Source organism: Crocodylus porosus, unplaced genomic scaffold (assembly GCF_001723895.1).
Source record: "Crocodylus porosus isolate Cpor-Errol unplaced genomic scaffold, CroPor_comp1, whole genome shotgun sequence".
Lineage (NCBI taxonomy): Eukaryota > Metazoa > Chordata > Crocodylia > Crocodylidae > Crocodylus > Crocodylus porosus.
The window spans coordinates 40,629,256-40,647,934 of record NW_017728915.1 but is presented as its reverse complement, the minus strand read 5'-3'; the positions used below and the strand labels follow the sequence as shown (position 1 = coordinate 40,647,934).

Sequence of the window (18,679 nt, the reverse complement as noted above, 5' to 3'; positions counted from 1 at the left end):
TAGTTTGCATGTGTAGCCAGTCTAAATTAATTGCACAATTAACTTGGTAATCGAGTGATACATGTAACGTGTAGAGGGGGCCTCCGAGATCGCCGTGTTCTTCTGTGACCACAAAACCAGTGAAAGCCAAGAGGCAGCATTTTCCAAAGAGCACCTTGAATCTAACCGGGAGAGGCCGTCAGTCTAGGAAGGTCATTCCCAGCAGACAATTCATCTGCTGTCGCCCACGCAGACCGAAGTCAAACACTCCTGATGGCATCAGGAATTAAACTCTGGGGAAGGGAACAGGGAAGTTGCCTAATTCTTCCTGGCAGGCACTCACCCCCAGCCACTCTTCCCATCTAACCTCAACCTGGCAACTCAGAGCCGTCCCAACACACGGAGGAAACTGCCCAGTTCACTGTTACTGTCCATTGCTTCATTTTCTCCTACACAAAAAGGTGCCCACGTGTGGAAGACCCACCCCAGGGCTTAAAACAGAGCTCTCAAGAGGCAAAGGCTTGTCTGAAGTACCTTTTCTTGGACCAGCTGTGTATCTGGGAGAGGTGTCAGACCACTCGTGCTCAAAAGCCTGCCTAACTTCTCCCCCAGGTATATAGTTGGTCCAATAAAACAAACCAGAAAAATCAGAACTAACCTGCCCAAGGATGGGACTTAACAAGGCAAGAAAAGCCTGGTGGTGCAGGAAAAACTGCCTCTCCTGAACCTTGATCCCTGCCGCTGCTAAGAGAAACCAACTTCTCTCCCCTTCAATTAATCAAACCCAAATTACTCAGGAATGCAGCAGGACAGGTCTGTGCTCCTAGGTCCTTTTGTCTTTGAAGATATGAAATGAGAAAATAAAAGCAGGAGAAGGAGAAAAGGATTTTAAAAAGGAAAGCCTATCGCTGGGGTCAAAAAAGCAGTCCTGAGCACTAGTGAACTGTGGGGGAATAAAACGAGTGAGCAGCGAAACTAGGGGAAACCCCCCAGAAATCCAAGCTCCTGTCATGGTATAAACACCCTTCAGGCAGCGACGTGGCCGGGGACCGCTTTCCCCCTCGCCCCCTTGGCGGCTTGCAAGCCACCCAATTTCCTTGCACCCCACCAGCCTTGATGCAAGAGCACAGTTGTTCCTCACCCAACTCGAGGGCTGCCCTTTTCATTATGGGGCCCACGCAATAGGCGCCACTTCGCTGTAAGCTTCCCTTGCCCCTGCAGTTGTACAGAAAACACTACAACACAAGGAAGCAATGAGGAAAAAAGGCAACACTGGGACAGGGGCTCACCACCTTTTACCACTTCTGCACTCTCTTGCCTCAGGCTTCTGTCTGCTTCTCTTTCCATCGTATAACCCGTGTCCCAAAACATGCTACTTGCTGGAAGGCACCTCGCTGCCCGAAGCGCGTGCAGCCTAAGCAAACACCGTAAAAGAAGAGGTGGGACAAAGGGAATCAGCGTGTGCAACAGCTCCAGCCTCTCGGCTGCAGCCACGCGGGGGAGAGGCACTGAGCTTTCTCTTCAGGGACTCTACTCCACGCCTCTCGTACTCCTGCCACCCCGTCAGATCAGCACCCCTTTGCCCAATGAAAAGGAGCGCCGGACCTCACATTAGCCGGAGCGGCTGAACTGCGAACTCGAGCAACAGAACAGGGAGCCTGGCAGCCCCGGACGGACCGAGCGGCTGTGCAGCTCCCACACAGAGGCAAGGAGGCAGGCGCGTGAGCAGAGATTAGAGGCTGCAGCGAGCTCAGTCTCTTCTGCTCCAAGCCTGCAGCTGTGCAGCCACGGCCCTACCTTTCAAGAGTAAAAACAAAGGCTTTAAAAAAAAACTGTTCTCACTGACTCAGTAACTGTGAAAAAGACTTCGCTTCAGGGCAGAAAGGAGGGAGGAAAGAAGGGAGGGACCAGCAAGAGGGAAATGAGCACACAGCGCAAGATACACGGCGTGGCGAGAAGGCACTCAACTCGGGAACTGCACCCAGCACAGTCATCTGCTCGGGCACCGCGGGACAACAGCACACGGGAAGATCTTACTCCCTGGTTGCAGCCAAGGCTTCTCCCTACCGACCCCCCATGCTTTACAAGGGAGGTAAAAATCAGACAAAGGTACATTCAAAAGAGTAAAATCCTCAAGTCCAGCCCAAAAGACACCTCTGCTCCCCTTCTAAGGGGACGTAGCCAGCTCCTAAAAGCAACATGCAAAGCCTCAGCCAGGGGCTCGCTTCCGCTGCATGCAAGCACACCCTCAAAACCTGCAACTCTGACCCACAAAGCACGCCCATGAAATCTCCTCCTTTCGGGGAGTCACTCATTTCATTGCATTTGGAGATCTCAGAAACATCATCCAAAGCAGCGATCTGGTGTTTTCTGAATCAAAAGCCTTTTTTGTTTGGTCTTTTAGATCCCAAAGACATCCGTTTGTGGTGCTGACTAGTAGACCCATAGCCATACACTACCATGGAAGCAAAGAACCAGAACGCCCCAGACCAACACTTTGAAATCGTGCACAACCACCCTCCCAGAAGGTGCAAGGCAGTGGTCCTCAGTTGCCTTGAGCAACCACACTCAACCGGGGAAAGCAGCAGTACTGCCAGGACACCAGTGCCAACGATCTCCATCGCGCAGACGTTAACGCCCAGAGCGGTCACGGCATGCCATTTAACAAGGGCTTGTATTAAGAACGCGGCTCTGGTGCCCCTCCATCCCTCCTACACTGGGAAGGTGTGATCGGGAACCCTTCACATCGGCAATGCTGGCGAACGCATGGGTGGGTGGGTAAGGTCAGAGGACTGGGATAAAGAGAATAAAGACATTTTCCTAAAGCTGCAGGAAGCAAAGAGAAAAAACGCTAATTAACTCAGCAGCAAGTTGTTAGTATTTGCATATAAATGCAGCCACAAATCACTACAAACAAGCTAGGACAAGTCAGGCCTATTAGCATATACAAATCCAGCCTGGACAGCCGCTCTAGGTGGGTCATTGAGACGAGCTGTTCACTTTGGAGGCAGGCTGCCAACTTCCTGGGGGGGAGAGGAAGGGTCTGTACCCAGACAGACAGTGTTTCTTCACCCTGCTTCTGTCACTGCTAAGTCCAGTGCCAGAAGCAGGGTTAGGAAACATTATCAAAGCCCAGTAAGAGGAGCAGGATAAGTGAGACTGGAGGTTTAAATGCAAAGCAAGAGCAGGTCTGCAAAGGAAAAAAATGAAAAAATGTGGCTCCTCAGAAACAAATGGTCCCTACCTAAAAATACCAAACACAGCATGAGGGTCAGAAAAGCAAGCCCTGCCGAGGCAGAATGGGTGCAGTGGTCAGAGAGTCTGAGTGCCATCGGTCATCGGGCACCATAGGGTGGCGTGGCGACACGCTTCGCCAGGACTCGACCCCTGCGCTGACGGGCAGGAGCTGACCAGCAGTGGAGCGGGGCTTTTCGTTTCTGTTCCCGTGAGCGCCGGCTGGAAAGGGCCAGGAGCTGTGTCAGGAAAGGTTTCATACAAATCCACACAGGAAGCGACCGCAACAAATGCTCACACACACAGCTGTAAAACAACAGCCCAACGGGGAACGTCAATTGACGTGCGCTTGGGAGCCGGGAGAACTGGACGCCTGTCTGGCTCCGTAACGTTTAACATGACCAGAGGCACCACGGGCAGAGGGACAGGGGAACCCCAGGTGGGAGATGCCAGGCACGCTGCTCAGCGCGGCACTGACAAGCACTCACAAGCCACAGTGGTGGGCACGGTGAAGCAAGCCAAGCACCACAAAACCCTGGACTACCTCTGCACTTCCCTTGGTCTTGATTTCTGCTGGGCAGCCACCCTTCTCTCCCAATAAGCGTGCAACCCGATTTCTCCTTCAGCATTTCATCCTTCAATTCCCAGCCCTGCTGCTGAGGATTTCAGCACTTTTCAACATCACAGACTGCAGGTGCATTCAATAGCACAGCTCTGAGACACCTTCCTCCTCCCGGGGGTGCAGTACAAGGGATCTGAATTACCTCTCTATCTGCGCTGCCTAACAAGGTACCCATTACTGCAGACAGAGGGACACCCTTTCTCCGCTTCCTCTCACACCAAGCCCATCCTGTGTCCTTCCACTGTTCTTCCTAATTATAATCTAATTTAGAGGAAAACCCTGCTGATTACGAGCTTGTGCCAGAGCTTGAAAAATCCACTCACTAATGTCAAGTAGGAAATGCTCCTTGGCAAGCACCCTCTACAATACGAGCGTTCATGATACAGAAAACTAACATTTCTCTCCATTATAAGTGTGAAGGCTGGCAGTGTGCAAGCCCGCCGAGGGGCACAGTCCTGAGGCTGCAGACGGCTCCAGCATCTTCCTAGGCAACAGCAGGACGCAATGAACACTTCCCTCCTCCACCTTCTGTAATCGCCTATGGCCTGGATGCTCGGTCCTCTGAAATGAATGGAGGGCTTCCTTAGATAGGATGTATTTATTGAAATGATGCATACCACGAGTTTTCAGTACAACTGTTAGAAGTCACTGACCCTGGTTTTACCTCTTTACTCAGAGTGCTTGCCTGTTATCCCAGAGATAGCGGTGCTGTAACGCAACTCAGCAGGAGCCAAGTTTAATAACCGGGTAGGACTAGAACAGTCAACTTTTCCATTCAAAAGCCTGAGGTCCAGATTTTTAAAATATTACTAAAAAGGCTAAATTGACACATTTTTCAATTAAGCCAAATCTTACATACAGAACTCACCTTACCAGAACATCTGGAAATTAATCTGCCTTGTCCTTTACCTCCTGCCATCTTCTCTGGAAACTGCCCTTCCCTGGCTTTCTTGTGGGAAAACTAGTCCCCTCAGCCCTACTTTGCAACCAATTGTTCAGATCACACCTTCCTGCTCGAGTGTTAATTATTCATTCCTTATTACACACAAGACACTAGAAACATTTCTTAGTGATCTACTCTTTGTAATTAGCTGGAGCAATTAGAAAGCAATGGTTTAACGCTGGCATTTTTCTTGAACAGATAGAGAGATGGGGTCTACAGGAAGATGCCCTTTTGGGACACCAGCAGAATGGCAGTCACAGTTGCACACACCACTTGGGCCTTGTAGACGCACTAATGTTGATCCACCTACCTAAAGCACTACAGCGCTTGAGGACGTTACAAGGGTGCAACTTCTTTGCCTGGATGCTCGTTTCAATTTAAGCCTCAGCTTAAGCAAAGAGGTGCGAGGCACTCAAACCCAAGCCAGAGCATCCGTGCAGTTCACGTCATCAGTTGCTATCGTGATCTCTCTGGGCAGCCTCGGACAGTTTTCTCACCCAAACAAGGCCTTGCCACACGACTCCAGCTGTGGATCACTACGGCTGGGACGTACCTCGGCACAGCGGATATAAGAAATGACAGGTTATATAACCAGCTTCACAGATGCCAGGTCCCATTCTAATGCCACAACAGCATGAGCGAGAAGTAACTGCACAGATGTCTCTTGTATTACACTGGCGCAAACCCAAGTCACCCCCATTTCTCAATAAGGTGTCTTTTGGGGCAAACACTGTGCCAGCTTTTCAGCAGCTCAGAGTTAAAGACACAACAGAAAAGAGCAGCTTGCCACCCCTGACAGAGCTTAAAAAGACAACACAACTCCACCCAGACACGGCTGATGTCCAGCAACACAACTGAACCTCACTGATCTGCCACCAGAAAAAGGTCCTGCAAGTCTCCTCCCCAGATCCCATTTTATCTGAATCCATATTTTCCCTTTCATCCGTGTCTGGTTACACGGCAGTCTTTACAGTACCCGTGTAGATGCAAGTGTACCAGCTTTCAAAGACTAATGCAGGGCTAAAACCTGCAGCAAAATCTCGTTTCAGAACAGGAAAGAGGCAAAACACATGAGACGCCCAGAGAGAAATTCTCCAACTGCAGAAAGTAACAGGGTGGTTTTTAAAAACTGCTGCATTAAAGAAGTGAAAGCGCCTGAGGAGGAAGAGGAAGGACCGGGGGGGTGAGGCCCCTGGGCTGGTGCTGAGAACAGCACGCCAAGTTCACGCTGACCAACAGTACTGCAAAGCAGGTGGGGAAAACTCCTCTCCCAGCTGCTCCCTACGCCCGGCTCTGGCAAGGGTAAGGCTCGGCAGCGCGCATCACTGTGGACAGACATCGGGACCTCTCACCTCCAGGACAGGTGTGCAGAAGTGCAGCTACACCGATGCAGCCGCACGTCTACAAAAAACCAAGCACAAGCACACGGCAGCCAACACGACCTCAGGCTGCAGATCTGCCCTAGCCTCAAGCCAGGTTTGCCATGTCAGCACATCCACTCCAGCGACAAGGAGGCTCAGGAGGGAACTTCAGCCATTAGATGAGCACCGTGCACAGCCTCCTAGCAAAGCATTTCCATTGCAGCTTCTGTCCCTGTTTTTAGCCACAAAAAGAAATTGCAATGGGGGCTGCCCCCACCCAAGAAGGGGTCCACAGGCAGAATAAGCCAGCTTCCCCATCCCAAAGCTGTGCAGGGCTTAGCAGAGTTATAGCCTTTAAGGCAAGCCCTATACAGGCCTACCAAAATCCTTTGATTAAATTAATGCATCTTTACAGACAACCTTTTCTATTCAGCTCAAACTCCTCATGCATACCATCAGCACTGCCAATGTCGGCCACAAAGCGCGTCTTCCTACCCCGTCAGCCCTGTGCAATCAGCCCAGCAAAGGTCAAGTGAGCTGGATCCGATTTCTGCTCATCTATCAGCAACCAGTTTACTTACTAACAGCTTGTCTACATGGGAAAGGTGCACCAATTCAACCTACGTGTAGTCAAACTGATTTACTTCACCTAGTGTAAACCCTTAGGTGGACACTGCATTTCAATTCAGAAGTAGCTTATTTGGGTTTGGATTAAAAATGGTTTCCAACATGATTAAGCTCGAGGGGTTAGGTAAATCAGTTCTTCAAATCATCTAAATTAAAACCAATTTTTTTTTTTTTTTTTTACATAGCAAAGGCCTAACTTCTGATAACTCATGCATGCAAAGCCAATAGGCATAACACAGCTCTGACTGGTGACCTACCTTGACCTGCATACTGCTATTACTTCGACAAGGGAAATAAAACACTCAGCTCGTCTCTCAGAGCATAGGGCGAGTTTGCAGGGATGCCAGCGAGAACAGGGAGCATGCTTTTACATAGGAATATTTGAAATAATAGCCATGGAGACTTCCTAGAGCATTTTTACGAGACACTTTTTGGAATGGAATATTTCAATTGTTTGCTTCACTTAAAGGATCGCACCAGTCTGAGATCAAGTCCACCTCAAATCCAAGTCGCAAGTAATTTCAGATCCAACAGGGAAATTCTGTTTTAGGAAACACATGTTACATATTTGTTTAAATGTTTCTCTTCCCTCTGCCCTGTAAAAAACCCACACAATAAGGAAACCAACTAACCAGAGAAACAAATTAGACATAAAAACACTTTCCAAGGTACAATGAAAACACCGCCATAAAAAATTAGTCTTCATCCTTTCTGTTATAATAACCTTAAGTATTGCTTCCATCAGTTTTCAGACAACAGTGAAATTTTGAGACTGCTTTGCCCTTTAAAAACTAGGAAGAGGAAAAATGAATAATTTACAATATCATCAATGCTCTAATCTTTGTAACTCAATGTCAGGATTGGATTCATACATTTGTGTCACACCTTTTAAGGATGAGGGATCTGCAAAAGAAGAGGGAAAAAGCTTTGCCTTTGTGTTGCTTTCTGCTATTTAAAAGCAACCATCACCAACTCCCCCCAACTGGCCCTCTTCAGCAAAAGAATTTTTAGCCTTCAAAATTCAGGTCTCGTCTAGCTCGCCTTCACCAGAAGATTTCACAAAAGATTGGAAAACTAGCAAGATGACCCCACAGTGCAATATCTAGAGACTGAAGCCTGAACAAATGAGAATGGAAGGGAAAGGAGTTGGAGGCTATTTAGGTATCCATGTATTAATGCCAATTCATTCAACGGCTTGATAAACAATTGAGAGCATCTTTATTATTAAACACATCACCCTTCATCTGAGGGGCACGAAAGATCCCATTCCTGCTCTCCTGTCCACCAAGGAGAGCTACAGCAACAAAGCAGGAAAGACATTTGATAATCCAAATATTTCTATAGAAAAAGAATGAAGGCAAATTAAACAGGATAAAAAACCCTATTTTTCTATTGCTTCGAAAGCAATGCTCAAGACTCCTGCTCTTAGGACTCGCACCTTGTTTTGTTGCCATTTTTTGGGCATGGATGCCTAGAGGATCCTGCCAGGCACAGGTGGGAGCCTCCAGGGCCAGACAGATCCCTGCTGACCCCAGGGCAGGAGGAATTGTCCTCTCGGTCCTCTACATGTGTGCGGTTTCTCAGACACCAGGATCACCAAACCCAGTCAAGAGCGCTCTCAGAAAACAACATGCTGACCGCTCCTCTAGCTCCACCAGTCCACTCCCCCTCTCCCAGCGTGCAGAGCAGAGCGGTCACTAACCCTTGCTAGAGAGAAGCACAGGGGAAAAGCACTCAGCTTCAGCAGGAAAATGAATCGGAGACTTGAGACTGACTGCACCATTAGGACATGGCACCAGATCAGCAGGAAGTGAAAACTCCCCTGTTATTGCACATGCCGTCCCCGTTTGCGTTTGGAGCCTTTCCCCGCGCACCCGCAGCTACAGGAACTGCCTTCCACCCCATGCAGGCAAAACCCAGCTCTCGCACAGTACGTTCAGTTTAAACCCGAGAGGTCCAAGTCCTGTGAAGGACCCAGCACCTTAAGTCCGTGCCAGGCCAGGAGACGCAGAGGTGGCCTTGCCAAGCTCTTGGCTTTCTTCTAGACCCTGCGTGCTCCAGTTTCTTCAGCCTCTGGAAGTTGCTGGAGGAGTGTGGGGGGGGGGAGCGGACACAGAAGAGGCGTCACACTGTGCCCTCCTTTTGGTTGACCTTTGGTGTCCTGCCAGTTAAGCCCCAAAGCCCCTTTGATGATAGAGGACTAAGTGTAGGGGGGAGATATATCATTGCTGAAGCCCAGTGACCAAGCAGCTACATGTTTCAAGATCCCCTAGGGATGTCCAATTCCTCTCTGGAGGCATTCACATCAAAGGCTTCTCATTAATCTTTGTATTTCCCAACTGTATCGTGACCTTCAGATGCAGGAGTGAACAGGGAAGGGGTGAAAGGAGAGGAAACCAAAGCAAGCAAGCCAGAAGCCTGACAGTGCACATGCTGCCTAAAGAAATGCCTGCCTCATGGCCTAGTGACCTCCCGGGCTCGCCGAGGAAAAGGGGCAACAGACTTTCATTTCTAATTAGCTGCCATTTACCCACCTTCCACAAAACCTGCATCTCCTTCCCCGACCCCCCGAAAAAAGAAACCCTGCACATCACAAAGCAGCGGGCAACAAGAGGAAGCAGCTTCACACAAAAGCTTGTGAATGAGACGGTTGCAGTTTATTCAAGATACTTCCTAGAGCAGCTGCCAGCAGCAAGCACGAACCAGAGGTGGAGCAGCTGCCAGCCAGGTTCAAGGCTCTGGATCCAAGAGCAGCAATTTTCAAAAAACACTAGGAGACCAACACAACCAAAGCCAAGAGGTTTACACTTCTGGGGAAAGACGGGTTTCGCTGCCCCTGCAAACTGCCGCAGAAGTCAGAGACCTGCTACTCAGCACAGAATTAAGCCTCTTTTGGCCATTTGTTTCAAGCAGGTCCCTGGACTCTCCCAAAACGTTGCTTAAACAGTTGCCATTTCAGGTGGAACTGCAGTAAGCCTGCAACCAAGGCAGCTTTTCAAGCAGGGCTGCTCTGGCATCAGACCCACGTCAGGTATTTCCAGGATCTCCTGCTGACCAACAAGAGCTCCTGCCTGCTCAAAACAAAGAGGAAACAGTGGAGAGGCTGATTAAAATAACAAGACGACCAAGGAGGTGGTTGCGGCGGTTCTTTCCCAGCAGACACCGCTGCAGGCCAAGGCAACGGGACGCTAAAGCAGCAGCGGGGCAGAGCAACTGTCTGCGGTCCATTCCCGGGAGCCAGGCATCGCTCCGGCAGCATGCGGCAGGCACGCATCCAGCTCCCACCCAGCAAGAGACATGAAACCCCAGACACCTGGTGCTCTGCCCCGTCTCTCTCCTTGCACAAGAACATGCGAATTGCCATTCGTTCGCTGGGTCAGACCACAGGTCCACCTTGCCCAGTCTCCGGTGCCACAGAGTCAGGAGGAGTTGCAGCAACGCCACCCTCCACTTCTGCCCCCGGCACGGCTCTGCTATGGTGCAGCAAACAGACGGGCCTGCCCCCAGCCCCCTGACTAGCAGCACAGGCGTGCGGCACGCGCCTCCCCCGGCGGCTACAGCAGGACCCTCCACTCTCCCCTGACTCAGTGCCGTGACTCAGCACGGACGCGCTAGGTCTGCTGCAGAGTCCTCCATGCATTGCAGAGGGCTCGTTTGGAGATATTAAAAGCCTGTCTACAATTCTGCACTGCGAGAGCAGACATCCAAAGCAACCCTTTCCCCAGGGCCTGGCTTGCAGCCGACCCTCCAGAGAGCCCTCTGTGCCGCTGACTGACCCGTCGCCTCCGGCAGGCGTGCTGCAACCAGGACATGAGCATTTTGCATCCTCTTCTCCCGGAAAAGGCAACACGTGCTGACCGGACCATGCACGGCGTGCTCCACTCGGATCCCAGCACAGCCGGTACAAGCTGGAGATTCATGCTTCCCCCTTCGCCAGACTGAAGGTCAACTATACCAGGGCTACAGGCACCTGCCTACAACACATGGAGCCCAGCAGGCCAGATGAGTGGCACAGGCCTGATCCCAGCGAAGGCTGGTCCTGGAGCATGGGGCGGCATTCACCTGGCCTGCAAGACTGGAATTTGGCAGCAGCATTACCTGCTACAAGTCCCTGGAGCCAAGGCAGCTGCCACTCCCCCTGCCACCAGATTTTTGACCCCACCAGCAGCTCTGTAGACTAGGTCACACAGCTCGGGACAGGTCCTGGTCCTCCCGGCCGAGAACAATCCTGCTGAAAGAAGGCCAAGAGCAATGCAGGGAGTGGAAGCAACTACCACAACATCAGGGAAGAGGAGAAAGGCAAAAACTCCTAGCCAGAGGATCCAAGTGCACCGCCTTTCTCCAACTGAGAGGGGAAGGGAGCCCAGGCAGACTTCTGCATCTCCGAGTAAATGCGTCTCCTAGGTCTGACACCCCTGCAGAACAGCCACGGCTCCCAAACCTTGTTATCCAAGTTGGCCTTCTTTCCATGCCAAGATGCCAGAATAAATTCATAAGGCCCAAATATGCCCATGTACCAGGGAAATGAGGGAAGCAAAGAAACAGCTTCATCTACAAACACGCATTATGGATCAAGGAGGGAGCAGTGTCCCTCTTGCAGCAACTAGTGTGCCCATCCCTAGGACACTGCAGGTCCAAGCACCTGCCCAACCGACAGCGACGAGCAGCCTGGGAGGGAAGATGAAATGCCCAAATGCACAAGGTAGGGGACACAACACAGATTTCCACTTCCAAACCACCCTGCAGATCTTTTATCACTGATCCTGTGGCGAGGTAAACATCTCCTCCTTATACACGGGAACAGAGGCACAAAGATTCGACTACTTGCCCGCAGCCAGCTTTACAATGAATACAGGCCTTCGCGACCCCGCCGCCACGTTCACGTCAGCCAGCTGCATTTCTAACAGCCCGCAAGCACTTGAAGGATGTAAACAGCAAAGCCAGAGAAATATTCAGGCTAGGAAAGTTTCTAACTAGAACGAGTGACACTGAGAGGAAAAAGTGAGGTTCCCCCTCGGTGAACTTTCTAGGAATGGAGGCATGCAGGCCGTGGTATCGCCTCCGCAAGGAAAGGGCGACATCCCCACTGCTTAAAACTGGACTGGAAAAAAACAGCAGGCAATATCCTGCCAGGAAACAATCCCGCACGGGGCCCTGCGAGATGCACACGATGATCCCAGAGGTCTTCCCATATTCCACTGCCGCGATTACGCTGAGCGGCGTGCGGGGCATTTGCTCTCCTCCCTCCGCCCCCCAATATTCCTGGGAAGGGAAACTCCCTCCCCCAGGGCTGGATGTGCCCAGTCGGCGCAAGGCATCCAGTTCCCAGCCCCCAGAGGCTGCCGCCTGAATGCAGCCTTCCTGCTGCCCAGCTTCTTGTAATAGCTTTATGTAAATGCCGTCCAGCTCTCACAATGTGCCGGTAGGACTGCACTGGGAGGGGGCCGAGGAAAGGGGGGGCTTCACGTTAGACATCAACAAAGCAGAAGGTTAATTTGAAACTCACAGCCCTGCTGCTCGTGTGCTTGTCTCTCCCTCACCCTCATGCCTCGCTCTCCTTTCTGTGCAAAGCCTGACATCTACAGTTCTGTCTGGCACAGTAAGGGGCTGCTAATCGGAAATGCATGCAAGGACGTTGGGTACACAGCAGCCGGGAGCTCTCGCGCTCCTTCAGTGACTGCACGGCCGCTCAGAAAAGCTTTCGCTAGCACACAAACCAAGCACGCGCACATCCACTTCAGCCTCGGAAACGGACACGCATCTGCAGGAAAGACGACCTGGCACAGACCTCATGGGCGCCCAAAGTCCCCAGAAGGCCGAGCCATGCCCGCGACCCACTGGCAGATTTCTCTCGGCTTGGAGAATCACCCCGACCGACAGCGCACGAGGCAGTGTAAACTGGGATGAAACTGGCTCCTCCTGGTGCATGCTGATGTTTTGTGCTTTCCACTGGAGAGACCTCTTTCCCCTTTTAAAAGCAACTGGAGTCGCATCCGACCACCTCAGCAACCAGATTGTGGGATATTACCTAGACAAGCAGCTTGGGGCCTTAACGCATCCTTTTGCCCTGTGTTTCTAACAATGTTTAGGGCGGTGGGATCTTGGTCTAGGACTGTAGCCCTCAGGCACGTCTACAACACAGATGCAATAAGTGAAGAGGATGTATTGCAACCAAGCCAGCTGCAGAACAACGTTCAGATGCTGAAACAGCTCCGAACACTGACCTGCCATGACCCAAATGCACGCCACTATCCCCAGAAATCAGCAGTTCCCTCCTTCCTGGATTTCTTACAGGAGCGTTAGTTTGCATGCCCCCTTCAGCCAGCCTCCCAAGTCAAATCCCAGCACTACAGCCACATCCTCCAAGCGTTCAATCTCTCACCAAGACACAAGGGCTTTGGTAGGCCAAAGTGGATCATACACCGGCCCACTTAGGGCTGTTTCTGACTGCAACCCCTTCAGGCTGCAAGTGCCTCCAACACCCATCCATCTATTCTGTTTTTCCCCACCGTTGTTTCGTAAGAGGTAGGCAAAAACCCAGAAAACAGTATGGGTATACACTGAACAGCAATAGCACAGGTGCCAAAATAATGCAGAGAGTATTTGTGTTGTGCCCACCACCGTAAGACCAGACAGGGTTTGGGATTCGTATGTGCGGCAGTACGCCTGAACAAGCTTGCTTATGGTATGATGGGGGGGGAGGGGGGCATCTAAAACTCGGCACACTAACAGGCCATTCTGCAATTAGTTTATTGCTGATGGAAAGAATTGCGGTTCTCTCTCGGCTTCTCATGCAGACACCAGGCAAGCCCTGCAAAGCACGTATCTGTATTTATTCCAGAGAGGCAGTGATTCGACAAACTTTCTAGCCAGCCATCCTAGGTTATCGGTACACTGGGAGGGAGAATGGAGCAGGCAGAGTATTCACACAAAGAAAGAACAGCATCACAGCAAACTCTTACTTTCCAGGACCTGCCTATTTCATTCATTTCTAGGGCATGATGATTTTTCTACAGGTGCATTCATGTCCTCAGAGCAAGTGCTCAGACAGGGCTAAATACTGCACAAAACACATAATTTTAACTTTCCCATGGGGGGAGGAAGAATCCTCCATGAACAGTAATAATACTGTCTGTTGCGGTCCTATCGCTACCGATATCTCCAGCCCCACCCCCTCCCCAAACTTGAGAGAGAAGCTACCTTCCTTTCTCCAAACCCCAATCTTTTCTGAAACCCGAAACCTGAAAGCCTGATTTCTCTGGGCTTGCTCTTTCCACCTTCCCAGGAACGCATGTTGTAGAATGAATTAGGGAAGACAGAAAAATGTTTCTGCTTTGAGAAAACCTAATTCTGCTGTTTCGCTTGAACTTTTATTAAACAAGGGGCATATTAATAATGGGATCACACCACAAAAAACAGCCAGCCAACAGTTAAATATCTTAAATGCAACAATGACTTCAAGAGGAAAATGTAAAAGAGCCCAGAGGGCCACAAGACAAGGTCAGGATCCTTCAGCAGGGAGAGGGTCCTGAACAATGGCCATTACAATCTGCTTCTTCCACCGCCCAGGCCCCTCCAGCAGCCTCCCATCCCCGCGGATGCACACTGCAAGCAGGCTCTGGGCTCCAAGCAGCAGCAGGCACACAACCTGAAGGCCGCGGTGCTCCACAACCGAATCAGACGGCTCCCTTCTCAATACCCCCAAATTAAAAATCATTCCAAACCAGAAAGAGCTTTGAACTGTACAGTATACCCTCTCTCTGAAAGCAGACATAATGCAGTCCTGGTCTAAAAGGCCATTCTTAACAAATACGTTCTTTAAGCAGTGGCTGCTGGGGAGATCAACACTTCGCCCCTGCAACGCTGACAGATGGACGCCTGTGTCCTGTGCCACCCCCAGGAAAACGGGAACGGTCACTCCGACAACTCCACTTCTCTGGAAGCCAGTCAGTCGTGTTTCATCCGAACGCATGGACTGACGGGCAAGACAAGCGTTAAGAAAACGAAACAAAAACAGAAACAGAAAGCACTGGCTTTCACTAGCCCCTCCATTTCCAGAACGGGAGGCTGAGCACCTGCGCCAGCTGGGAAGTCCCACTCAGATACAACTGCACCAGCCAGGTTTCTTTATACACATGCAGCGAGTACACGTACATCCCGTTCACATTCTTGCACTTCCAAGGCAGAGACAACCTCTGAAATAAGGGACAAAGATGACCAGCTCCACCATTTCCACGAAAAAGGGAAACCTTTGGTATTTCCTCTCTCCCCCCCACCACTTTTTTCTTCTTTTAGTGCAATTGAGCCTGGTTACGCTTATTCTTGCATTAAATCATTCCCTGTGCTTACAAAAAAAAAATTGTAAATCCAGAGCAAGCCAAGAGGCAGGATGTTGAGCGAAGATCCCCCTGCCCTCACCTCGCCCCATTGTGCCTAGGCAGTCCTATTTAGGTACACGTTACGGTCTGTGGTGCCGAGGCCCCCCTCGGGCGCTATGTAGAATGCAGATTTTCCAGACAACAGACCACAACAGCTCCGTCAAAACCATTAGAGTCTGCTGTGCCGAGGCCTATGCACAGATGTTTCGATTCCCATTCTCCTGCCACGACAACCCTCAACAACTCTATCGTGCCAACATTAGTTCCACAGACTGAAAATCCTACCCAGATTTCAAACGACAGAAAATAGGAGGAGGAAGCACAGGCAGCCCTAGGCAGGTGCTGAAAACAGTGCCCGTTTCCAACAGAATTTCTTCCGTCTGCTTTACTTTTCCCTTCTTCCTAACGCAGAGGTGTAAGCCTGCCATCGGGGACTAACGGGCTACGGTGCGATTCCAGAAGGGGGAGGAAGAGAAAATGGAGTCGTCCTGCACACACCCCGGACACCTCGCCTCGGCCACGGAAGGCTCTGCCTGCGGTGCGGCGTCCGAAACCCAGGGACCGAGAACAAAAAGCACCGACAGACCTGGAAGTACAGCTGCACGCCCGGTGCAGATGTGGGGAAGGAGGCAGGGAGGGAACGGGACTCCTGCTTTTTTCATGGACCATCTCTCCCGTCCGACACATGCGTCTCCATTCAGCCTCACATAACCCACACAAAGGCTAAAGGCGGGATGCGCTCCGCTCAAAACAAAGTTGACGGGCTTAGGAGGTTGGGGTGGGGGGGAAGTAGCCTTTTCTAAAACCCACCGATCTCTTCAATGTTGGGTAAGACACTTTTATCATTAAATGACCGTAGCAGAAACACCGCTCGTTCCAGCAACAGCACAGCCAGGAATAAGATGGTTGCCTAACAATTCCTCCACAGCGGACGAGCAGACCTGGGACTGACAGGAGCGAGGGACGCACATGCAAGGGAGGAAGATGTCAACAAAAACGGTGCCTACCGAAAGTTAACACAGGAGCCTGGCATTTCCCTTCCTGCCTTTTCGGGATACCAGAACTGCTGTGCTGAAAAGCGGAAGCAAACGTTAAGAGAGACTAATGCAGTCAGCCATATGTCCATCAGTTGAGGATTTAGCGATTTCTGCTGAAGCTGTTCAACTGCTGGCCAGGCCCAGAGTAAATCTGCTCCGTGCTATTCCACTGCTCTCTCCCCAGACACAAACAAACTGCGAAATTTGAAGAAGAAGAAGAAGAAAAAAAATTCTAAACCGAAGAGATTAAAAACCATGGACAAATGTTTTTGCTTTTGCGTCTCACCAGCGTGATTGTTTGCTAGACTCGGCTCTGACAATAACCACGAGAAGGCCATCCAAAGGAGCCAAGCACACGCGGAGACTTCTTGTGCTGCCTTTGGTCTGACTGAAAAGCACCTTAGCTCAGTTCTTCGGGAACAAAAGGCCAGCGCCGTGGAAAGTGAAAGAGGTTACCCGGGGGTGTCACATCAAGCCAAGTGTCAGTGCTGGTTCATTTTTCACCAGAGCTTGGTTGCAGAAAAGCTGAAGCAAAGTTCCTAATGGCCACTCTTCCTAGTACAGTCAGACCTTAAAAAAAAATAAAATAAATAAAATAAAATAAAATGAAGCACCACCTTTGCAGTTAGCACAATTAGTTTCTTTTTCCTCCCTTCTGCTTCTTTTGTTTGCTTTTGTTACTGACCGAAGGCTGCTCGCGGAGGAGAGCGGGGCTGGATGGTAATATTAGTAACATCAGGAAAACTGGATCCCTATCTCTGAGTCAGCCAGCTGACCAGGGAGAGGAAAAAACCACTTAAAAATGTTAAACTGGAGATGAAGACGAGGAAAGAAATTAAGGGAAAAAGCCTTGCAACACTTTCCTTCTTTTCACAGCGGGAGCCCCACTAATGCTGGCCTCAGATTTGCAAGTGAATTGAAGTCGTCATTAGAACTTTTTTTTTGTGGAGGGGGGAGGGAGGGAGGGACAGAGGAGAGTATTAAAGACATTAAGACGGGGAGCAAGGGAGAGAAAAGGAAATTGAGATGAATCATCGCCTGCCACGGCAGCCCATGGACAGGCCACAGAAAGTAGATGCCCGAGCCTTTAACCAGATCCTGGGATCGCAGCTCCTTCCCGAGCAGGCAAATGTGAGAGTGACGGAAAGGCACTACTTGACCCTCAGCCTTTGAACCCAGAACTTGCTCGGCGGCTGCACTTCCCCGCACCGCCGTAGGCTCCAGCTGAGACGGGGGGAGGCACAACAAACAGCTCAAATATGAAAGGAAATGACATCAGCAAACTGAAGGACCTGGTTAATAGAGATCAAAACAAAACAAACTTCGAAACCTTTTGTGCGGCCCCGAGCCCTCTCCCGAGAAAGCGTCGCCGCCGGAGAGCCGGACCAGCCGCGCCGCGGGAAAACAGAGGCCCGGCGCGGGCCGGGGAAGGATGGACGGACGGGCGGGCCGGCCAGCCGGGGAGTGGGCAGAGCACAGCTGCCTCCGTTCGCTCCTCTGCCGATATTTAATATTTATTGGTGTTTATAATCCAAACGCCACGCTCTGCGTTTCACTTAATACAGGACCAGACAGTGCTCCCTAATGAGGGAGCATTACAATCAGCTTGTAATACTGAATTTTTAATGCTGCCAAGGATTCTGTTACATAACCGTATGAAAACCAGGAGCGGGAAGGGGGCTCGCGGCGACACGACGCACCGGGTCACCGCCTGCCCGGGCGCGCGGTCCTGCTCCCCACGCTGCAGCTTCCAGCCGGCCCCGAGTCCCAGCACAGGTGGCCGAGCTGCGAACTGGAGCGGCTGGCCCGCCTTCCCCGACCCCCGCCCAGGCAACGGGGTCACGCTGCGTCTCCCGCACCCGTCCTTCCAACTCCGCTCGGCCGCCTGCCAGGTTTTAAACCGCTTCGCTCCGCGGATGGGGGGAACGGCAACTTTCTCCTCGTCCGCAGAGCAGGGGACAGATCCCAGCACGTAAAAGTTCACCGAGGCACACGCACACCCAGACGCACAGCAAACGCACATCGCCTCTGCCGCTCCTCTCGGTAATACCCTACGACTGTAAATCTATAACCGCTGCAATGATTTAGTGATTAAAAACATGATAACATATTGTGCAACTGCAAACCACACCACCCCTGCCAACTCTCCTCCGAGACACGGCAACAAAAAGACAGAAAATGCGTTGCTTGCAGCAATCCTCCCAAGCTCCGCCAAGACACGGGGTGGGGGGGACAGGACGGGACGGGGCTTCGGAGTCACGGCTGAACACCGGTCCAGACGAGGGGCAAATTAAACGGGGCAGAGCTGCACGGACGACCGCCTCGCCAACAAATTACCATCTACACACGCCTGGCTTTTCTCTCGCTTTTTAACTTTGTCCTAACTGGAATAACTGGTCTTGTGCGACGACGTCTTGCATATTCAAAGTGCTTTGTAATAGGACACGGAGACCAAGCCTTATTTGCCTAAACTCAATGGTTTTATTCCCCCCCCCCCC

At 51.1% G+C, this 18,679-nt stretch overlaps 1 protein-coding gene across 3 annotated transcripts in view; it reads right to left on the bottom strand.

Moving 5' to 3' along the window:
• Window positions 1-18,669, bottom strand: part of ZFHX3 (zinc finger homeobox 3) — a 203,031-nt gene extending 184,362 nt beyond the window's left edge. For all 3 annotated transcript variants that reach the window (XM_019536092.1, XM_019536094.1, XM_019536093.1), the window contains exon 1: window positions 16,152-18,669. The gene's annotated coding sequence lies outside the window, so the exon portion shown is untranslated. The remainder of the gene's footprint in view (window positions 1-16,151) is intronic.
• Window positions 18,670-18,679: the final 10 nt, after the last annotated feature.